General features: G+C 38.9%; 1 protein-coding gene and 1 long non-coding RNA gene across 6 annotated transcripts in view; one reads left to right on the top strand and one right to left on the bottom strand.

Annotated features, from left to right (window-relative positions):
- LOC111526137 overlaps positions 1 to 17,336 on the top strand; it is a 171,254-nt gene that overhangs the window by 31,574 nt on the left and 122,344 nt on the right. The window lies entirely within an intron of this gene.
- NPSR1 (neuropeptide S receptor 1) overlaps positions 1 to 17,336 on the bottom strand; it is a 239,782-nt gene that overhangs the window by 187,016 nt on the left and 35,430 nt on the right. The window lies entirely within an intron of this gene.

Below are 17,336 nucleotides of genomic sequence, written 5' to 3'. Positions count from 1 at the left end.
TGTTTTGCCCAACCTGTCTCTTTCCAACTGTTACAGCCAGAATGTTTGTGTTCCCCTAAAATTTATATGTTGAATCTCTAACTCCCAATGCGACTGTATTTGAACATATGACCTCTGTCAAAATAATCAGGGTTAACAAGGGTGGGGCCCTGATTCCATAGGATTAGTGAGCTTACAAGAAGAGACACCACATAACTTGCTGTTTCTTTCTCTTTGTGCAGAGGCATTGCAGAAAGGCCACTTGAGGATGCAGCAAGACGGTGACATCTGCAACCCAATAAGACAGCCCCACCTTGCTGGCATCCTAATGTTGAACTTCAAACCTACAGGGCTGTGAGGGAATACATTTCTGTTGTTTGAGCCACATAGTTCATATTATTTTGTTATGACAGTCCCTAGACTAAAACATGTCCCTTCTTGAGGCTAAGAGGAAAACACCTATAAAATCATAACTACATTTATGCAAGTATATTAGCATTGCAGAAATGCACTAATAATAACAGCACCATTTAATATTTTTTTAAACTTTTAATTAAAAAAATTTTAGTAGAGACAGAGTCTCACTATGTTGCTAAGGCTGGTCTTTAACACTTGGACACAAGGGATCTACTCACCTAGGCCTTCCGAAGTGCTGGGATTACAGGCGTGAACCACCACACCTGGCCAACAGCAGCATCTTTATGTGAGAACCACTCATCCATGCTAAGCTTAAGCCAGCAGCCTCTTTTAATATCATCCTAATACAGCCAGTATTGTGTCAGTGTTTCTTCCCCTCATATGACCAATTTATGGTCTTCTGATAGAACAATTCTAGAAATAAGCAGATATGAATATGTGCTTATCTTGACTTTTCTCCTTTATCAGATGGTCATCTGAAAATCATGAAGATTTCAGGTTATATGGGTTGGACTTCCCATCATTTGAAAATTTTCCTTTATATTTTTGTTCTCACTGTTGTGGTCTCTGAGGCATATAATAGTTCAGATTTCTTTAAAAATTATAATAATAAAAGCAATAATAAACACATTAGGAAAAGATAATCCTAATATAAGATGTTTTTTGAACAGAAGGGATTTTAAGCCTTGTCAAACATATGAATTCTCTAAACCACTGTAAATGTTAACCTCTCCAACTTCTTGGCCTCACTTCTCACAATCCACCAGTAAAGACTGATACTCTACCTCACAAATTGAAGGTGGGGTTCATACTCCAGAGGTGGGCTAGAATTTAATAGTGGCACACTTTTCAAATTCTGATGTTTAAATTTGGTATATCAGTTGCTGTAAGAAAGTCACCCTTAGGTCAAATATGGCCTGCGTGTGTGATTTGTTTGATCTGCACAGTGTTTGACAAAAATGGATTTTAATGTCTTTAGGCAGGGCATTCATTCTCTGGTTTTATCTCTGTTTTCATTTTGTCTCTTCCTCTTGGCTCTTTTACATGTTTACATTACCTGCTTGATTCCTAAAGCTATCTGAGATTGCAACCCCTGCTCTGGATTAATGTGATATATTTTGTAAATAAACTTTTTATTGAAATAAAATACATAAATAAAAGTACACAAAATCTTAAGTATATAATTGGTGAATTGTTACAAGGGGAACACACCCACGTAACTACAAGCAACATCAAGAAATAGAACATTACTGGCTTTAGAAGCCCTCCTGTCTTTGTATTCCTATCAAAGCAAATTCTAAGACACAGATAAAGCTACAAGTGATTCCAAGAATCACAGCAAATATATAAATTTTTGATACACATATGTAGCTGCACTGGCTTACATTTACTTTGTGTTTTGTTTTGTTTCATTATTTTTTTACCATTTTACTTTGCTATCCTTTTCCTTTTAATTTTAACCTGTATCATTTTATTCATGGTGTACACCTTTTATAAACACATTAAAATAGGTAATTTAAAAATCTACTCTGACAATCTTGTTATCTTAATGGGAATATTTAGTCCATTTACAATTAATGCAATTACTGATATATTTGAGGTTAAGTGTCCTGGCCTATTTGTCTTACTTGTTCTAATAATTCTAATATTTTTTCTCTCCTGTCTTAACTTTCCTTAGATTGATTATATATATTATGTATGTATTATAATTGGCCCTTTGTATCTGTGAGTTCCACATCCTTGGATTCTATCAACTGCAGATTAAAAATATTAAGAAAGTGTAAAATAACAATATAATAATAAAATGATACAAATTTTAAGAATATAGTATAATAATTTTTATATAGAATTTATATTCCATTAGAAATTATAAATAATTTAGAGATGACAAAGTATACAGGAGGATGTATGTAGGTTTTATGCAAATACTATCCATTTTATATAAGGAACTTAAGCATCCTCAAATTTTTGTATTGGCAGGGGATTCTGGAACCAATCCTCCGTGGATACTGGGGAACAACTGTATATATAAACATAAATATTTGCATATTCAAATACTGCATTTTTGCCTTCTTTAGCTTGCTAGTAATGTCAATTTTCATAATTTGGGATGATTACTTTAGAGATTTTAACACACCTCCTTGACATTAAAATCTAATAGAAATTATTACTTTTACTACATCCAGGCAATCCAAGAACTTTAATATCTTTAACTACCCAAATCTCTTTATTTTGTTTCATTGTAATCATGTATATTTTTTGTTTTGAATTTTATTATGAAAAAATCTTAAACTTATATAAAAGTAGAGAGAATAGTATAAAAAATATAAAGAATTCAATGTACTCACCACCAACCTCCAACAGTTATCAATATCAATTTTGTCACATCTATACATCTCAACTCACCCCCACCCTCAAATTATTTTGAAGTAAATCCCAGATGTGTTATCAGTTTACCTGTAAACATTTTGGTATGTATCCTTAAAAACTCCTCTTAAGCATAAAATATATCATGAGCTAACATAAATACTTTCATTTCAAATTCAAGATTATGGGGCTTTTACTTAGTCTTATCATTTAATGTGTTTTAATTCTCTTTATATTTGTTTGTTTGCTTGTTAATTCTGTTGTCCTTTATGGTGCTTTATGCATTTGTGTTTTGATGTCTTTAAAGGGTTTGGGAAAATTATTGGCCATTATATCTTTAAGTGTTGTTTCTATCCATTCTGGGCTTTATCTTTTTCTGGGAGTCCTTTTCACTACTTCCATATGCTTTTTATTTTCTTTTTGTATTTTTTATCCTTTCTTTTTTCATGCTTCAATCTAATTATTTTCTTCTGACCTATATTCCAGTTCAATGATTTCTTCTTTGGCTACATTTAATCTGCTGCTAAATTTAACTATTGTATTTTAAGCTTCAGTTGTAATTGTCTGTTCCTAAATGTTTTGTTTTATTCCTTTCTAGGACATTCAATCTTCGTTACTTTTAAATTTTAGATTCCAGGCATAGGTGTGCAGTTTTTTTACACAGGCATACTGTAATACACACGTGTATTGTAACATATTGTAACTAGTGGAGATTGTGATTCCAGTGTACCCATTACCTAAACAGTGAACACTGTAACCAATAGGTCATTTTTCAACCCTTATGCACCTCCCACCCTTCTCCCTTTTGGAGTTCCTAGTGTCTATTACTTCCATCTTTTTATCTATGTGTACACATTGTTTAGCTCACCCTTATAAAGGAGAACATATGTTATTTTATTTGTTTCTGAGTTATTTTACTTAATATAATGACTTCCAGCTTTATCTATGTTTCTGTAAACGACATGATTTCATTCTTTCTTTTAGCTGCATAGTATTCTATGGTGTATATATACCACAGTTTTTTTATCCAATCATGTATTGCTGGAGACTGAACTTGATTCTGACTTTGCTAGTGTGAATAGTCCTGCAATGAACATATGAGTGCAAATGTCTTTTTCATATAGTGATTTCATTTCCTTTGGGTAGATATTCAGTAGTGAGATTGCTTGGTGAAATGGAAGTTCTGTCTTAAGTCTTCTGAGAAATCTCTATACTGTTTTCTATAGTGGTTGAACTAATTTACATTCCCACCAAAAGTGTATAAGTCTACCCTTTTCCTCACAGCCTTGCCTGCCAGCGTATATTGTTTCTTGATTTTTTAATAATAGCCATTCTGACTGGTGTAAGATGGTATCTCACTGTGGTATTACTTTTAATTTCTCTGATAATTAGTGATATTGAGCATTTTTTTCATGTGTTTGTTGGCTGCTAGTATTTCTAATTTTGAGAAATGTCTGTTCATGTCTTCTTTTTTCTTTTTGAGACAGGGTCTCACTCTTTCACCCAGGCCAGATTTCAGTGGCGCTATCTCGGCTCACTGCAAGCTCCACCTCCTGGGTTCATGCCATTCTCCTCCCTCAGCCTCCCAAGTAGCTGGAACTACAGGCACCCACCCCCACACCCGGCTAATTTTTTTTTTCTTTTTTTTTTTTTTAGTATAGATGGGGTTTCACCGTGTTAGCCAGGATGGTCTCAATCTCCTGACCTTGTGATCTGCCCAGCTCGGCCTCCCAAAGTGCTGGGATTACAGGCATGAGCCACCACGCCTGGCCATGTTCATGTCTTTTGCCCAGTTTTTAATGGGGTTTTTTGTTCTTTCTTGTTGATTTGTCTTAGTTCCCTGTATATTTTGGATATTAGCCACTTGTTGGATATTAGTCATTAGTCATAATCTGCAAATACTTCCTCTCCAGATAGGCTATTTGTTGATGATTTCTTTTGTTTTACAGAAGCTTTTTAATTTAAATAAGTTCCACTTGCCTATTTTTGTTTCTGTTCCATTTGTTTTGGGGGTCTTTGTTATAAATTCTTTGCCTAGGCTAATGTCCAGTAGAGTTTTTCCCAGGATTTTTTTCTAAGATTTTTAGTTTCAGATCTTACATTTAAGTCTTCAATCTATCTTGAGTTAATGTTTGTATATTGTCACAGGTAGAGTTTCATTCTTCTGCATATGGCTAGCCAATTTTCCTAGCACCATTTATTGAATAAGGTGTCCTTTCCATATTGTTTATTTTTGTCAGCTTTGTTAAAGATCAGTTGGTTGCAGGTATGTGGCATTACAACTGCTTTCTCTATTCTGTTTCATTGATCTATATGTCTAATTTTGTACCAGTACCATGCTGTTTAACTACTATAGCCTTGTAGTATAAAGTCAGGCAATGTGATGCCTCTGGATTTTTTTCTTTTGCTTAGAATTTCTTTGGCTGTGCTAGGCATGGTGGCTCACACCTGTAATCCCAGCACTTTGGGATACTGAGGCTGGCAGATCACAAGGTCAAGAGATCGAGACCATCCTGGCCAACAAGATGAAACCCTTCTGTACTAAAAATACAAAAATTAGCTGGGCATAGTGATGCACACCTGTAGTCCCAGCTACTCGGGAGGCTGAAGCAGGAGAATCGCTTGAACCCAGGAGGTGTAGGTTGCAGTGAGCCAAGATCATGCCGCTGCACTCCAGCCTGGTGACAGAGCAAGATTCCATTGCAAAAAAAAAAAAAAAGAATTGCTTTGGCTATTCAGGGTCTTTTAAAATTCTACATAAACTTTAATATTGTTTTTCTAATTCTCTGAAAAATGACATTTGTAATATGATATGGATTGTGTTGAAACTGTAGATTGCTTTGGGAAGTATGGTCATTTTAATGATATTGAATTTTCCAATCCATGAGCATGGGATGTTTCCCCAGTCATGTGTGTTATCTACAATTTCTTTCATCACTTTTTGTAATTCTCCTTGTAGAGATATTTCATCTCCTTGATTTAAAGTATTCCTAGGTGTTTTTTTATTTTATTTTATTTTATTTTGGGGGGCTATTGTTAAGAAGATCAAGTTCTTGATTTGGTTCTCAGCCTGAAGACTATTGGTGTATAGACATGCTACTGATTTTTATATGTTGATTTTGTATCCTGAAAATTTACTGAAGTTGTTTGTTAAGTCTAGGAGTCTTTTGGAGTCTGTAGAGTGTTTTCTAGGTATACAATCATGTCATTCCTAAACAGAGATAATTTGGTAATTTGACTTTTTTTTTCTAGTGTGAATTTCTTTCATTTCTTTTTCTTGCCTGATTGCTCTGGCTAGGACTTCTAGTGCTATGTTGAATAGGAGTGGTGAATGTAGACATCCTTGTTGTGTTCCAGTTTTTAGGGATAATGCTTTTAATTTTTCCTCATTCAGTATAATGTTGGCTGTAGGTTTGTAATAGATGGCTCTTATTTTGAGGTATGGTCCTTAGATGCCTAATTTGTTGAGGGTTTTTATTATCAAAAGATATTGGATTTTATTGAAGCCTTATTGTATTGAGATGATCATATGGTTTTTGTTTTTAGTTCTGTTAATGTGGTGAATCATGTCTATTGATTTTATTAATTTGCGTATGTTGAGTCACCCTTGCATCCCTGGAGTAAAACTCACTTGATTGTGATGTATTATCTTTTTGATGTGCTGTTGGATTTGGTTTGCTGGTATCTTGATGAGGAATTTTGCAACTATGTCCATCAGGGTTATTGGCCCGTAGTGTTTTGTTGTTGTTGTTGTTGTTGTTGTGTCCTTGTATGATTTTGGTATCAGGGTGATACTGGTTTTAGAGAAACAGGAATTTTATAGGAATTGCTTCACATTCATGTTTGGAATAGATTCAGTAAGACTGGTGCCAGCTCTTCTTTGTACATCTGATAAAATTCAGCTGTGAATCTGTCTGGTCTTGAGATTTTTTTGTTGGAAGTTTTTTTTATTACTGATGTAATTTCATTACTTGCTATTGGTCTATTCAGAATTTCAACTTCTTCCTGGTTCAATCTTGGGGGGTTGTATGTTTCTGGGATTTATCTATTTCCTCCAGGTTTTCTAGTTTGTGTACACAGAGGTGTTCATACTAGTCTCTGATGATTTTTTTTATATCTATAGTATCAGTTGTGATTTCACTGTATTAGTCCATTCTCACAATGCTATAAAGAAATAACAGAGACTGGGTAATTTATAAAGAAAAGAGGTTTAGTTGGCTCTTGGTTCTGCAGGCTGTACAGGAAGTATGATGCTGGTATCTGCTTGGCTTCTTGGAAGGCCTCAGGAAACTTACAATCATAATGGAAGACAAAGTGAAGAGGGAGCAGGCACATCACATAGCCGGAGAAGAATCGAGAGAGAGAGCAGGGGGGTGCTACACAATTTTAAATGACCAGATCTCACAAAAACTCACTCACTCTCATGAGGGCAGTAGGTTGCCCAAGGGGGATGGTCCTAAACCATTAATGAGAAATCTGCCCCCATGATATAATCACCTTCCACTAGGCCCTACCTCAAACACTGGAAATTGTATTTCAACATGAGATTTGGTCTGGGACACACATCCAAACTATATCAATCACCTTTATCATTTCTAATGGTACTTAATTGAATCGTCTCTCCTGTTACTTGTTTCATCTAACTAGAAGGCTGCCAATTTCATTTACCTTTTCAAAGATCCAACATTTTGTTTTGTTGACTTTTGTATCTTTTTTATCTCAATCTCATGTCATTGTGCTCTGATATTTGTTATTATATTTATTTGTTTTTCTGCTAACTTTGTATTTGGCTTGTTCTTGCTTTCCTTGTTCCTTACAGGTATAATGTTAGGTTGTTAATTTGAGATCTTTCTATCTTTTAATGTAAGCATTGAATTCAATAAACTTTTCTCTTAGAACTGCTTTTACTGTATCCCAGAGGTTTTGGTATGTTGTATCTCTACTTTCATTCATTTTGAAATTTTTTTAATTTTTGCCTTAATTTTATTGTTTACCCAAAGGTCATTTAGGAGCAAATTGTTTAGTTTTCGTGTTCTTGTGTGTTTTCAAAGGTGCCTCTTAGTTTGATTTATAATTTTATTCCACAGTGGTTTAAGAAAATACTTGATATGATTTCATTTTTTAAAATTTATTGAGAATTGCTTTATGGCTAAGAATATAGTCAATTTGGGAGAATGTTCCATGCACAGATGAGAAGAATGTATATTTTGCAGTTATTAAATGAAATGTTCTGTAAATACCTATTAGGTCCATTTGGTCTATATACAGTTTAAGTCCAGAGTTTCTTTCTTTCTTTTTGTTTTGTTTCGTTTTGTCTTGTTTTTTAGGAGACAGGGTCTCACTCTTTTGCCCAGGCTGGATTGCAGTGGTGCTTACTGTAACCTCAAACTCCTATACTCACACAATCCTTCCAGCTCAGTCTCGCAAGTAGCTTAGACTACAGGCATGCACTACCATGCTTAATTTTTATTTATTCATTCATTTATTTATTTTGTGGGATTGGGTCTCAGTATATTGCCCAAGCTGGTCTTGAACTACTGGCCTCAAATAATCCTACCAACTCAGCCCCCCAAAGCACTGGGATTACAAGAGTCAGTTGCTGTACCCAGACTAAGTCGAGAGGTTTTTTGTGGATTTCCTGCCTTGATGATCTGTCTACTGATGTCAGTGGAGTATTGAAGACCACTATTTTTTTTTCTATTAATCTTTGTTCTTATGTGTAGTCGTAATTTTTATGAATCTGGGCTCTCCAGTGTTGGTCATGTATACTTCAGGATAGTTCAATCTTCTTGTTGTATTGAACTTTTTATCATTATATGATGCCCTTCTTTGTCTTGTGTTTTAATGCTGTTGGTTTGATGTCTCTTTTATCTAATATAAAAATGACTACTCCTGCTTGCTTTTTTTCCCATTTACATGATATATATTTTCCCACCCCTTTACTTTGAGTCTATAGCTGTTTTTAGTCAGTAAGTGGGTATCTTGTAGGTAGCAGATAGTTGAGTCTCTTTTTAATTCAATTTTCTACTCTATATTTTAAGTGGAATATTTAGGCCATTTACATTCAAGATTAATATTAATATGTGAGGTTGCATTCCTGTCACAGTGTTGTTACTTCTCTTGGAGTTTCAATTGTGCTGTTGGTTTACACAATCTGTGAGCTTTGTATTTATGTGTCCTTTTATGATGATGAGTGTTGTTGTTTTCTTTCCATGTTTAGAACTCCTTTGAGCATATCTTGTAAGTCTGGTCTACAGACTTGAAACAAAGTCTGTTGGTCTACAGACTATTGACAAATTCCCTTAGCATTTATTTTTCTGGTTAAGACTTATTTCTTCTTCATTTATAAAGCTTAGCATGGCAGGATATGAAAATCTTGGCTAGCAAAGATTTTCTTTAAGGAGGCTGAAAATAGGCCCCTGATCTCTTCTGGTATGTAGAGTTTCTGTTGAGAAGTCCACTGTTAGTCTTATGAAATTTCCTTTATAGGTGATTAGATACTTCTCTCTGGGCACTCTTAGGATTTTTTCCTTCATGTTGACTTTGGACAGTCTGGTGACTATATGTCTTGGTGATGTTATTCTCATGATGTGTCTTCCAGGAGTTCTTTGAGCTCCTTGTATCTGGGTTTCTAAATCTCTCCCAAGACCAAAGAAGCTTTCCTGAATTATTTCCTCAAATAGGTTTTCTATACTTTTTCTTTTTTACCCTTTGGAATACCTATAAATTGTAGGTTTGGATGCTTTACATAATCCCATATTTCTCAAAGGCACTGGTCATTTCTTAAAATTCATTTTTCTGTATTTTTTTCTTACTGGTTTAATTCAAAAGATGTCTTTTAGTTCTGAAATTCTTTCTTCCTCTTTGTCTAGCCTATTGTTGAAGCTTTCATTTTTATTTTGTTATTCCTTCAATACTTTTTACATTTCCAGTTCTCTTATTTAAGTGATAACTATCTCTTCTTGCATGTCCTGAATTGTTTTTTTCTGTTTTCTTTGTGTTGGTTTTCAATTTTCTCTTGGATCTCATTGAGCTTTTAAAAATCAATATTTCGAATTCTTTAGATATTTTCAAAGATTTCATCTTGGTTAGAATCCATTACTGGAGAGTTAGTGTGATCCTTTGGGGGTGTTGTAACACTCTATTTAATTCATACCAGAGTTATTATACCAGAGTTATTTCTCTGGTTTCTTCTCATCCAGATAAACTATCTCTCCTTTTTTTTTTTTTTAATTTGCTTTTATTTGGATGTGACTTTTTTCCTCTTCTGAGGAGATATCTTTAGTTTATGTTGTGTAAGGTCACTTGGATTTGGTTCTGGGTGCTTTCAGCGGCAACGAGTCTGTATAAGCATTTCTTGGTAATGGGTAGCCTTTGTATGGTGGCTTTCCCAAATGCTGGTTGTAGTAGCTGTGTACTGAATATGTGAGCATGCTCACTGCCTCCTATGAGGCTGGGGTGGTAGAGGTCTTAGGAGACTTATTACATTTTCCACTGCTGAGCACTTATGTTATCAGATTTCTTTTCATTTCCTTTTTTTTTTGAGACAAGGTCTAACTTTGTTACTCAGACGGGAGTGCAGTGGCATGATCTTGGCTCACTGCTGCCTTGACTTTCTGGGCACCAATAATTCTCCCACTTCAGCCTCTCTGGCAACTGGGACTACAGGTGTGCACCACCATGCCTGGCTAATTTAAAAATTTTATTGTAGATACGGGGATCTCACTACGTTGCCCAGGTTGGTTTCGAACTCCTGAGCTCAAGTGATCTGCCAATCTTAGCCTCCCAAAGTGTTGGGACTACAGGCATAAACCACCATGCCCTGCCCAGATTTCTTTCTTTCTTTTTTCTTTTTTTTTGAAACAGCTTTGCTCTGTCGCCCAGACTGAAGTGCAGTGGCTCAGCCTCCGAAACCCACACTTGCTGGGATTACAAGCTGAGCCACCATGCCCGGCCCTTTTTGTTGTTGTTGTTGTGGTTGTTGTTGTTGTTGTTAAGATGGAGTTTCGCTCTTGTTGCCCAGATTGGAGTACAGTGGTGCAATATTGGTTCACTTCAACCTCTGCCTCCCGGGTTCAAGCCATTCTCCTGCCTCAGCCTCCCGAATAGCTGGGATTTACAGGCATGCGTCACCACTCCCGGCTAATTTTGTATTTTTCGTAGAGACAAGGTTTCTCCATGTTGGTCAGGCTGATCTCAAACTCCCGACCTCAGGTGATCTGTCCGCCTCGGCCTTTCAAAGTGCTGGGATTACAGGCGTGAGCCACCTCACCGGGCCAGCTAATTCTTTTTTTTTTTTTGAGATAGATTCTTGCTCTGTCACCTAAGCTGGAGTGCAGTGGCAGATCTTGGCTCACTGCAACCTCCGCCTCCCGGGTTCAAGTGATTCTCCTGCTTCAGCCTCCCAAGTAGCTGGGATTACAGGCATGTGCCACCACACCCAGCTAATTTTTGTATTTTTAGTAGAGACAGGGTTTTACCATGTTCATTAGCCTGGTCTTGAATTCCTGACCTTGTGATCTGCCTGCCTTGGCATCCCAAAGTGCTGGGATTACAGGCTTGAGCCACCGCACCAGGCCAGCAATTTCTATAAATAGGAATTTAGAGTAACTTACAAAATCACACTAGCCAGAAGGCTTAATTTAGCCTTAATGAATAGGATTCTCTGTTTTCCAATTTCTTAGGTTTGATAGCTAAGCATTTTCTCTCTCTCTCTTTTTTTTTTTTTTTGAGATGGAGTCTTGCTTTGTTGCCCAGTTTGGAGTGCAGTGGGGCGATCTCGGCTCACTGCAAGCTCCGCCTCCTGGGTTCATGCCATTCTCCTGCCTCAGCCTCCCGAGTAGCTGGGACTACAGGCGTCCACCACCACATCCAGTTAATTTTTTGTATTTTTAGTAGAAATGGGGTTTCACTCTGTTAGCCAGGATGGTCTCCATCTCCTGACCTCGTGATCCACCAGCCTTGGACTCCCAAAGTGTTGGGATTACAGGCCTGAGCCACCGCGCCTGGCCCCAGATTTCTTACTGTATTGTGCAGTTCAACCTCCAGGTCAGTAGGTGATGCTTACGCATAAAGGTCAGCTGCAGCTGTTTCAAACGGGTATATACTTGATTCTTGTTTAATGGGAGAAGTTCTGTTGACTCGGGCAATGGGCTGATGTGTGGAATGCGCAGTGGTCTGAGCTCTGTGCTTAGTTCTGGAGTGGGGACCAAGATGGGTGGGATAGACTAAGCAAGCTCTCCTACAGTTCTCCCAATGGCAGGCAGAAGTATTAGCTCTGAGGCAGGGTCTGGTGGGCAGCTGCCAAGTGCCTGGAGATGTGCCTAGGCATAGAGTCTGGAAACGTCCACTGTCCCAAGTTCTCTGCACAGGAAGTGGGGGAAGCTTAAATTCCTAATCTAAAAGAATTGTTGCTTCAAATGCCTGGAAATATGTCTGGGCATCGAGTGAAGAGAGCTTTGCTCTACGAAGATCTCTGCAGGGAGGAGCAGGTCAGGCTTGTAATTTAGACAATCAGGTGTGCCAAATGCCTGGCAATATGCCCCGGCAAGGTGGAGAGAAACCACTGCTGCCACAAAGTTTTCCTGGGGAACGTAGGGGTAGCTCAAACTCCTAATCTGGGGGAGCAGGTGCACCTTGAGTTGGGTGATATGTCTGGGGAAAGAGCAGAGAAACTGCAGCCACAACAAGGTCTTTGCATGGGAGGAAGAGGTGGCTTAAACTCCTAGTCCATTGGGGCAGGTGTGTTAAATGGCTGGAATTACATCCAGGTGTGGAGTGGAGGACGTGCCACTACACCAAGTTCTTTGTGTGGAAAGGGAGTTCTTTGTGTGCTCAAGCTCCAATTTTAAGGGGGCAGGTGCATCAAAAGCCTGGAGATAGGATATTCAACCTTTAATCTTATTTTGTAGTTTCTAAACAGATAAGCAACAGTTATAAATTCTGTATCGTGATAATGCCAATAGATGGATATCTTCTGCAACTCTTCATTATCTATTTTTCTCCTTGTTTTTCATCAATTCTTGTATTTTTGCATTCCTGGTTGTTTTTTAATCAAGTGCTGAACATTGTGCATGGAAAATTATAGTTAATTTGATATGGGATAATGCTTTCTTCCCCAAAAGAAGATTTATTTTTGCACTGACAGATGGTTTGTGTGCATGCAGAGGTAGATCATCTGATTTCACTCGGGTTTGGGGTTGTATTTGATTTTTTAGTGAGGGCTGATCCATTTTTAGTTTACTCTTACTTGTAGGTTGTGTCTTTCAGCAGTACCAATAGAAACCCTGGAATATTTATCAAAGCCACTATGCTTTGGCAGATTAATTTTTGCCCCATCAGTCCAACGAAACTGCCGAAAGCTCTACTCAGGTTTTCAGCCCCAGTTTCTGCTTTTAAATCAGCTAATACTTTAAGGGGATAGTGGTGTCAAATAATATATTTATCTCATAAAATGTTCTGCTCTGTGAAATCTTGGCCCCTCAAGTCTTAGTTGTCTTTGGCAGCTATGTGATACCTTCTAACAAATGTTTAGATTTTGTCCAGCTTTTCTAATTATTGTAGGTAGGAGTACTGGCGTAAAACCAGTTCGAAATTTTTGCAAGCACAGCACATAATATATGATCTGGTTTGACTCTGTGTCCCCACCCAAAACTCACCTTGAATTGTAATAACCTCCATGTGTCAAGGGCAGGACCAGGAGGAGGTAATTGGATCATGAGGGCAGTTTCCCTATGCTGTTGTTGTGATAATGAGTGAATCTCACAAGATCTGATGGTTTTATAAGCATCTGGCATTCCCCCTGCTTGTACTCACTCCGCCTTGCTGCCTTGTGAAGAAGGTACCTGCTTCTCCTTTGCCTTCTGCCATGATTGTATTAATAACTTTCCTCAGGTCTCCCTAGCAATGCAGAACTCTGAGTCAACTAAACCTCTTTCCTTTATAAATTACCCCGTCGCAGGTATTTCTTCATAGTAGTGTGAGAACAGACTAATACAATATACTATTGAGTTATCACTGTATATCTTACAGTTTGATACAATACAGAATAATTTATTTTTAGCCATGACATATGTAACTATAAATATGAATGTGTATTTTTCTTTGTCTGTTTATCATTGTAACTAGTTCCAGGGTTCTTTTTTAGGGAGCAACTTCCTTTGCTTAAAAAAAAAAAAAAGGCCGGGCGTGGTGGCTCAAGCCTGTAATCCCAGCACTTTGGGAGGCTGAGAAGGGCAGATCACGAGGTCAGGAGATCGAGACCATCCTGGCTAACACAGTGAAACCCCGTCTCTACTAAAAATACAAAAACTAGCTGGGCGAGGTGGCGGGCGCCTTTAGTCTCAGCTACTCGGGAGGCTGAGGCAGGGGAATGGCGTAAACCCGAGAGGCGGAGCTTGCAGTGAGCTGAGATCCGGCCACTGCACTCCAGTCGGGGCGACAGAGCAAGACTCCGCCTCAAAAAAAAAAAAAAAAGGGGGGGCGGAGCAAGATGGCCGAATAGGAACAGCTTCAGTCTCCATCTCCCAGCGCGAGCGACACAGAAGACCGGCGATTTCTGCATTTTCAACTGAGGTACTGGGGTCATCTCACTCGGGAGTGCCGGACAATCGGTGCTGGTCAGCTGCTGCAGCCCGACCAGCGAGAGCTGAAGCAGGGCGAGGCATCGCCTCACCTGGGAAGCGCGAGGGGGAAGGGAGTCCCTTTTCCTAGCCAGGGGAACTGAGACACACAACACCTGGAAAATCGGGTAACTCCCACCCCAATACTGCGCTGTAACACCGGCACACCGGAGATTGTATCCCACACCTGGCCGGGAGGGTCCCACGCCCACGGAGCCTCTCTCCTTGCTAACACAGCAGTCTGCGGCAATCTAACCGCAAGGCAGCAGCGAGGCTGGGGGAGGGGCGCCCGCCATCGCTGAGGCTTAAGTAGGTAACTAAAGCCGCTGGGAAGCTGGAACTGGGTGGAGCTCACAGCAGCTCAAGGAAACCTGCCTGTCTCTGTAGACTGCGCCTCTGGGGACAGGGCTCAGCTAAAGGAGTAGAAGCCTGTGAAACGCGAACGACTCTGTCTGACAGCTTTGAAGAGAGCAGTGGATCTCCCAACACGGAGGTTGAGATCTGAGAAGGGGCAGTCTGCCTGCTCAAGTGGGTCACTGACCCCTGAGTAGCCTAACTGGGAGACATCCCCCACTAGGGGCAGTCTGACACCCCACACCTCACAGGGTGGAGTACACCCCTGAGAGGAAGCTTCCAAAGCAAGAATCAGACAGGTGCACTCGCTGTTCAGCAATATTCTATCTTCTGCAACCTCTGCTGCTGATACCCAGGCAAACAGGGTCTGGAGTGGACCTCAAGCAATCTCCAACAGACCTATAGCTGAGGGTCCTGACAGTCAGAAGGAAACCTATCAAAAAGGAAGGACACCTATATCAAAACCCCATCAGTACGTCACCATCATCAAAGACCAGTGACAGATAAAACCACAAAGATGGGGAAAAAGCAGGGCAGAAAAGCTGGAAATTCAAAAAATAAGAGCGCATCTCCTCCTGCAAAGGAGCACAGCCCATCGCCAGCAACGGATCAAAGCTGGTCAGAGAATGACTTTGATGAGATGAGAGAAGAAGGCTTCAGTCCATCAAACCTCTCAGAGCTAAAAGAGGAATTACGTACCCAGCGCAAAGAAACTAAAAATCTTGAAAAAAAAGTGGAAGAATTGACAGCTAGACTAATTAATGCAGAGAAGGTCATAAACAAAATGACAGAGATGAAAACCATGACACAAGAAATACGTGACAAATGCACAAGCTTCAGTAACCGACTCGATCAACTGGAAGAAAGAGTATCAGCGATTGAGGATCAAATGAATGAAATGAAGCGAGAAGAGAAACCAAAAGAAAAAAGAAGAAAAAGAAATGAACAAAGCCTGCAAGAAGTATGGGATTATGTCAAAAGACCAAATCTACGTCTGATTGGGGTGCCTGAAAGTGAGGGGGAAAATGGAACCAAATTGGAAAACACTCTACAGGATATCATCCAGGAGAACTTCCCCAACCTAGCAGGGCAGGCCAACATTCAAATTCAGGAAATACAGAGAACGCCACAAAGATACTCCTCCAGAAGAGCAACTCCAAGACACATAATTGCCAGATTCACCAAAGTTGAAATGAAGGAAAAAATCTTAAGGGCAGCCAGAGAGAAAGGTCGGGTTACCCACAAAGGGAAGCCCATCAGACTGACAGCAGATCTCTCGGCAGAAACTCTACAAGCCAGAAGAGAGTGGGGGCCAATATTCAACGTTCTTAAAGAAAAGAATTTTAAACCCAGAATTTCATATCCAGCCAAACTAAGTTTCATAAGTGAAGGAGAAATAAAATTCTTTACAGATAAGCAAATGCTTAGAGATTTTGTCACCACCAGGCCTGCCTTACAAGAGACCCTGAAGGAAGCCCTAAACATGGAAAGGAACAACCGGTACCAGCCACTGCAAAAACATGCCAAAAAGTAAAGACCATCGAGCCTAGGAAGAAACGGCATCAACTAATGAGCAAAATAACCAGTTAATATCATAATGGCAGGATCAAGATCACACATAACAATATTAACCTTAAATGTAAATGGACTAAATGCTCCAATTAAAAGACACAGACTGGCAAACTGGATAAAGAGTCAAGACCCATCAGTCTGCTGTCTTCAGGAGACCCATCTCACATGCAGAGACATACATAGGCTCAAAATAAAAGGATGGAGGAAGATCTACCAAGCAAATGGAGAACAAAAAAAAGCAGGGGTTGCAATCCTAGTCTCTGATAAAACAGACTTTAAACCATCAAAGATCAAAAGAGACAAAGAAGGCCATTACATAATGGTAAAGGGATCAATCCAACAGGAAGAGCTAACTATCCTAAATATATATGCACCTAATACAGGAGCACCCAGATTCATAAAGCAAGTCCTTAGAGACTTACAAAGAGACTTAGACTCCCATACAATAATAATGGGAGACTTCAACACTCCACTGTCAACATTAGACAGATCAACGAGACAGAAAGTTAACAAGGATATCCAGGAATTGAACTCATCTCTGCACCAAGCGGACCTAATAGACATCTATAGAACTCTCCACCCCAAGTCAACAGAATATACATTCTTCTCAGCACCACATCACACTTATTCCAAAATTGACCACATAATTGGAAGTAAAGCACTCCTCAGCAAATGTAAAAGAACAGAAATTATAACAAACTGTCTCTCTGACCACAGTGCAATCAAACTAGAACTCAGGACTAAGAAACTCAATCAAAACCGCTCAACTACATGGAAACTGAACAACCTGCTCCTGAATGACTACTGGGTACATAACGAAATGAAAGCAGAAATAAAGATGTTCTTTGAATCCAATGAGAACAAAGATACAACATACCAGAATCTCTGGGACACATTTAAAGCAGTATGTAGAGGGAAATTTATAGCACTAAATGCCCACAAGAGAAAGCAGGAAAGATCTAAAATTGACACTCTAACATCACAATTAAAAGAACTAGAGAGGCAAGAGCAAACACATTCAAAAGC

The sequence above is a fragment of the Piliocolobus tephrosceles genome, chromosome 8 (genome assembly GCF_002776525.5).
Source record: "Piliocolobus tephrosceles isolate RC106 chromosome 8, ASM277652v3, whole genome shotgun sequence".
NCBI lineage: Eukaryota > Metazoa > Chordata > Mammalia > Primates > Cercopithecidae > Piliocolobus > Piliocolobus tephrosceles.
Note: the sequence above shows the minus strand (reverse complement) of the source record. Positions and strands in the feature narration are given on the sequence as shown.